This window comes from Silene latifolia, chromosome 3, assembly GCF_048544455.1.
Source record: "Silene latifolia isolate original U9 population chromosome 3, ASM4854445v1, whole genome shotgun sequence".
Taxonomy (NCBI): domain Eukaryota; kingdom Viridiplantae; phylum Streptophyta; class Magnoliopsida; order Caryophyllales; family Caryophyllaceae; genus Silene; species Silene latifolia.
Window position 1 is genome coordinate 5,329,205 of NC_133528.1, and position 6,799 is coordinate 5,336,003.

At 36.1% G+C, this 6,799-nt stretch overlaps 1 long non-coding RNA gene across 1 annotated transcript; it reads left to right on the forward strand.

Annotated features, from left to right (window-relative positions):
- Positions 1–3,718: 3,718 nt before the first annotated feature.
- Positions 3,719–6,035, forward strand: LOC141645849 (uncharacterized). The gene is made up of 3 exons (XR_012545184.1): positions 3,719–3,874; positions 3,973–4,081; positions 5,798–6,035. It is a non-coding gene; the product is annotated as an uncharacterized LOC141645849 (long non-coding RNA).
- The last annotated feature ends 764 nt before the right edge of the window (positions 6,036–6,799 follow it).

A 6,799-nucleotide genomic window follows, 5' to 3' on the forward strand; every position in this document is an offset into this window, starting at 1 on the left:
ATTGGGAATGTTGGAGATGTTGTGATTGGTTTAGAAATTTTTTTGAAATTACAGGTTTTTATATAGTTAGACCAATTACAAACATATCCTACCAGTTTTTCCGTAGAATTTACGCGTTTTTTTATCGGGTTATTTAAGGGTGTTATAGTTGGTATCAGAGCCTATTGCTCCCGACGCACGTTTGTGCACCCCACTTAAAAATCACTTGACCTTTAAATAATAAACTTGAGAGAAGGGTAGGATGGGTAGATTTAGGATTTTATGTGGTAGTCTGTTTGTGATTGCTAATTGTTAGGTACTAATTGATTTTCTCTTTTGTAAAATGGCTCTCCAATAAATGTAGATAATGCAATCTTACCTTAGTCTTCCAATCTCGTTGTTTATTCGTCTTTCAAATTCCTCTTCTCTCGCCTTGGTAACTACCTTTCAATTCTTTCTCCCGATTCATCTTAGGTTCGTTTTCTTCTTATGATAAAGTCCATGTGGACACCTTCCTTTTATTCCGCAGGATAGTTCCCTTGTTCAAGAGAACCCGGTTTTGAGAGAATGTATCATTGGAGGGCGTGAACGAGTTGAGAAATTGATTGGTTAAGGTTTGAGTTGTATAGGAGAATATAACTTGGGATCCTCTGGTTAGACTTGTTAGTTGTGCATGATATGAGAGCCTAGTGAGTTGAGGAACACCTTTGGATTTATGTCTATTGAGAGCTTGTTTGTTATAGATGATTGAGCATGGCTACTACCTTAGCACATAAGATGGAATGAACCTGAGCTACTTCATTTGAGAGTCTCGATGTTTCTTATGGAGAATTAAAGGAATGATAGTTAGCCCTAATACTTGTAGGCCTTGAAAGGAATACAATAGGACATTGACGTTGCTTAATGGTTTGGTATCGTACTTTGGAATTAGTTAGTTTGTTAAACCTTTTGAGTTGACCAAATCTAGTATAGAGTAGCCCTTGTTGACCTTATTAATCATATCTGAATTTGGGAATTTTGGTGGAATGTTGTTCGATGTAGTTCGTGAGTTCAGGGATGTGATTCCAATTTATGGTATCGGAGACTAGAAGTACTAAGTGGTGAGATGAAGGAGTAGACAAGCTATGGTACTTGGGGATGACATAGTAAGTGAAGTTCAATGACGAGAATTGTAAGGGAGATACTTTGTGACATGGGTGGTAACAAATGAATTTGTGTGGTGAATTGATTTTGGCTCTTAGAACCAATTGAGTTGAGGAATACCTACCATTGTGGAGTCCTTGTTAGTCTTATAATTTGGTAGACTTTTGAGGCTTTGTTGAGCACCTTAGTGATGTAACCTTATCATATCGATCATAAGCTTTGATGAGTGTTTGGTAAGCGGTAACCCTTTCATTGTGCCGCTTCTATTCTCCTTTCCTTCTCTTTAACGTTCGTCGAACCTTGTTTTTATGCCAAATTTTACGTATCTTCTTCTTGCCCGAGATATCTTCTTAACTTGAATACCTCTTATTTATGTCAACCGTTATCTTTACGGACCGAATCCTTAGTTTCCTAACTTATCAGATTCATGCACCCTTCGGAAATGTTTTACCGTTTCTCTATTCCACTATCACTCCTTATCTCCTTAGTATAGTTGGTACCTTGTTGACCATGTTTACAGAGTTAGTGAGATGTGACTTGAGGATATAGGATTGACTAGTAGTCGAGTTTGTGTTTGGCTTCCATAATCACTTTGGAGATGAGGGTTTGATAATGTATATGTTACCGTGTGAGAAATGTTAAATGTGGGATTATTAGTTGGTTTTAGTGAGTGATATTGATTACTACTTGAGGTATGGTATGAGAGTGAGAGTAAGCTACTTTATTGGGAGGTTTTAGCACTTGTTTTGGTAACTAGAAAGGGTAATGGTATGGTTGACACCAATTGTTAGGCTAAGGAACATAATTTCAATTTATGGTTTTAGGAACTCTGAGGTGATAAAGTGTTGTTACAATTATGACCTTGTTCCTTGAGAATTTGATGGTAAGTAAGTTTAAGATATCAAATTTGAAAGAATACTCCTTGGGGATGTTGATGACCAGAATGGATTGGTGATGTGATTTGGTATTAGTTGGCTCTTGAGAGTTCTTGAGTTAAGAGAGACTTAGTATTGAGAAGATTTTGTTAATCCTATAGTTTTATAGACCTTGATGTCGCACCGAGTACTTGAGATGATGGGACGGTGTTGTAGCTGAGTGTAGCTGAGTGTAGTTCCGCTTTTAGCAATCCTTAATAAATAAAAGGATAGAGGAACGTGAGATCCTATTGATTTTTCGGATTTTGGGGTTGGTATGTTACTACCTTGTTTTGAAATGAAAACCTTGTAGAATATTTGAGGAACCCATAGTTGACACTAGTTGGATAGGGATATAACTTCGTTGGAAGCCTTGACCTTAGGCTTGTGGAAGTTGTTTCTGGATGTTTGAGGATTTAGAACGATGAGATCACACTTATAGTGGAATACTTTGTTTCAGGGAATAGATTAGGATGAGGTAACATAAGCGATTGAGGAAACCCTTGGGAGTGACTGGCGTTTCCTTGTTGTCTAATTTTCCTTCTTCCTCGATTATGAGCGTTACCGCTCATACCTCTTTTCCTTACTTCATCATACTCCTCTCATAAGTTTGATGTTGGTAACCTATGAAACTCCATCTTTGACACCCTTTTAGGTTCGACTTCAATTCTGACCCCATGAAATTCATACAGCTCTTTTGATTAGTTAAGCTTGAATCCTTTTAGCATACCTGCTCCTATGATGTCTAAGTTACTTTTCACTTCGGGGAATTTCTAAATAATTCAAGCTACCAGTTTCGATTCATTCTTGAAAGTTTATGTCACTTCTGCAAACCTAACCTATTTTTAAAGATTTGAAAATGAAATTTTGATTTATTTCCGTAAGGTATTCCTTTTTCTTACTCTTTTTCCGCATTACTAAGCCGTATTTAATCATAATTAGTAAAGATAGTATTCTTACTATAGAACCTTAAACTAAAATTTTGAAAATACTTATATGATTTTTAATGGTTTTAACATTAATGAGTGTTTAATCTCGTTGTTGGTGACGTCCCAATAATGGGTTTTGGTGTAGAAATATTTTTATATCTTGATATGAATATGGATGTTCTTGTCTGATCAACAAGAGTATCACCGTTTCATTGAAAAGATACCTATATTTTCTTATAACTATAATTTCTCCTTCTAAGTTTCGAGGGCGAAACTTTTTAAAAGGAGGGTGATTGTAACGCCCCCGTAATTTCGGACCGTTAATATATTTCGAAAATAATTAATTAATCAAGTAAAATTTGACATTAGTGTATTTAAAGTAAAAATAATTCAAAGAAATATAATTTTATTATATTTTGAAGAAAAGTATTTATTTTGATAGTTTCGAGATGTTTAAAAATAGTTTAAACCGTGTAAAACTTTTTATTTCGAAATAAGGGCGTATCGGGGGGAAAATGACAATTCTTTTGAACATTGGGTAAACGAATTTGGAAATGGGTCGTATGAGTATTCAATTTTCTTGTAATCTCGTGTTTAAAAACTTTGGTCTTGTCGGAATTTGCATTTGACTTACGGTTTTAATTATTATCGAAACGAGTCAAAACCGACTCGAAAAATCTCGACTCAAACCCGCTCTTTCCTTTCTTTCTCTCCTTTCCCGCGGACCAGTCCCCCTTCCCCTTCATTTTTCTGGTTTTCTTGTTCTTCATCCTCTAACATTTCCCAAATTTATCAAAACACCATTTTCATATACAATTCCAAGCTAAAATCGTCACATCTCCCTCATTTCTACTCGGATTTTCACGAAATTTACATTTCCGGAATCCCCTCGTCGAGATCTACAACCTTGTATGTTTTAATTTCAGTTTTCTTGAAGTTGTTTTAAGACGAATTTTGGGTAAATTTCGGTATTTGTGCTTATTTGTGTGTTTTTATTGTTTATTTAGGTGAAGAATTGGAGGACGAGTTTGGGGACTCGTATATTGTCGAGGATAGCGGCTAGTGCTTGTTAGGGTTTGGGTTTTAAGGTGCTAATTGCTCTTTTTCTAGCTTAAGGTAACATATTTCGAGTTACTCGACGAAAGATCGTCACATGCTTTGTTGATTTTGTATGTTTTGTGATTTTTGCTTGAGTAATAATTTTCACATGATTAAATTTGATGCATGCATGTTTAATCCATGTATTTTTGTTAGTTTTAGTTAACAAGTTAGTATTGGGAACGATTAATTATGTTTCAGACGGTCTTATAATAAATAAAAATGGAAAAAAAAGAGGAGTAATGGTGGCGGCAATGGCCCGGCAGAAGCAAGAAAGCCCATGGCTGGCCCGGGTCGGCCCGTTGCTTGTTTCGCGGTTTTCCATGCATTGTTCGTCATTTTAGGTTCATTAATGAGATAATTAGAATAAGTAATGTATGGGTAAACTTTTGAATTAAATCAAATTAGTAATAAAAATTATGTTAAAGGTAAAAATTATATTTATTTTGGTAGTTGCACATGTTAGTATAGGTTAGAAAATGAAATTGTAAAGATTAGGCTCAGAATGAATTATATAGCGATAATTGTAATGTTTTGTTGATTGTGCCGAAAACTGAGCCTTAGTCCCCTGATCGATGCGATGTCGATTAATTGAGTGATTGGTCACCGCAATTTAACCCGCACTGTCCGCAGGTGGGGTTGCGGGTAAAAATTCGGTTGAATGAATTAGATAATCGGCCTTTTTCTTGTTTTAGGCCATTTATTATATCTTAGGTTCACATGTATAGTTGATTGTATTTAATAGTATCTTATATTGTAGAAATGGCCCTAGATTCCCCTAAAGCCTTTAATATGGTTAATATTGTTAGAATTGGTAATTAGTATTGAATACTTATTGAGGATACTGTTGGATTATCTGCTGAATAGACATTTATATAGCCTTTCACATGATAGAATGTTAGAATTTATGTTGGTAAGTAGGACTCTTTGCCCTCTTATGGTTAAGTGGGTGTCTTACTTGACTTGTGTGGTGAGTCTTGTGTGGTGTGGGCTAAAGTATTCAAGCTGGGACTAGCTGGGACTAGGTCCTAGGTGAGTATTTCGGCCTTCATCATAGATAGGTCTTTATAGTCTTTGACGAGTATATGTTCACTGCTTGATAGCCTTTGTGTTCCTGACTAGTGGATTTATATCCAAGTTGGGGCATGACCTCAGTTACTTATTTTGATAGTAAGGGGTCAGCTTAAGTACTAGCCAACCCTTTGGTGGACTCCTTAGGGTACTCACTTTGTTTTTAGAAAAATAGTGGGTCTTGGGTGCGGTGGTGTGTATCCGCATGTCTAGGTCTGCGCAGATTTTAGGCTAGGGTTGTGTTGTCTCTTGGCCATGTTTTATTAATATTAACCGCTGAGCCAAGATACCGGTTCGATTACCTTCCCTACCTCGTGGTATAGACTCGAGTTACAAAGTGACTATTGACGGGACTAAGAACTTATGCCTGTCTTTGATATATTGCCCTTTCTTGTTTGATGATTCTATGAATCATAGAAGGTGAGATGCAAGCCGGCTATGGTTGATAGAGTTTGGATTACAATTTGTTAAATGTTTCACATGATAGTTTAAATTGGTCAATTTAGTATTCATATGTTATAATACTTGGAAATTAGATTAATTAGCATATTGTTTACATGTTTTACTACATGTTACATTAATTATGACGATTCGTGGCTGGGAGGACTCGAAGTTACTCCCCACTGAATTGTGGCTTTCGTGTTTGTATAATGCGATTGACAGGTACTTGATGCTTAGTTGGGGTCACAGACGAGCTAGTGAGCAAGGAACCTTGGACCTAGTTTGGCTTTCTTTTGTAGAAACCTTTTATCTTTCGGTTATGTATATAACCTTTTAATTTTTGGTTTTGTATATAATTTGAAGGGACATATGTCTCCCTTTTCTATTTTGGGTTGTATCATTATGTATTTTCTTACCTTTAGCGGTGTTAAGTAAATTAGATTGTTAGCAATTGCAGGTTTTGGCACCCGTCTATTGGGAATGTTGGAGATGTTGTGATTGGTTTAGAAATTTTTTTGAAATTACAGGTTTTTATATAGTTAGACCAATTACAAACATATCCTACCAGTTTTTCCGTAGAATTTACGCGTTTTTTTATCGGGTTATTTAAGGGTGTTATAAATAGTACTCCAAAGAAAGTTCAAAAAGAACCTTAATTTTGGCGGCAACTTTGCAGTCAAGATAGTCTCAGACGAAGTTGCATCTTGTTTGAAATACCGTTTCACTATCAACCTTTTTTCAGGTGACACACCTCCCCATTCTACGCTTGGATTGACCTCGGTTCCTCCTTCAGAACTCGAGCCAAGTCGCGAAATCACCAGGTGAGACTTTTATGGAAGTCTCATTGACCACAGCAAATAAATTTCCTTCCTTAAGATGAACAGAAGCATAAAATTGATATACCTCAATAGGAAAGACAGGACCACTTACAGCAACAATATTTTCCCATCCTTGATCCTTGAGAAAATTTCTGAAAAACCCAAGTGCTTTGTATTTCTTTAACCAATCAATCGAATATACTCGTCCTGCGTGAATGCGATATTGAGCAACTTGATTGACATCTCTTCTTTCTCCTTGAGTTAGTCTAAGATTATTTAGTCCATTGTTGGTGTAATCATCCATATGCTGTGCGTAAAGAATACGTGAAGAACTATCTTGAAGTTTATAGTTCTCAGTCTTAGAACTTACCTCAATTTCCGAAACCGTCTTTCCCTTACCCTTAAA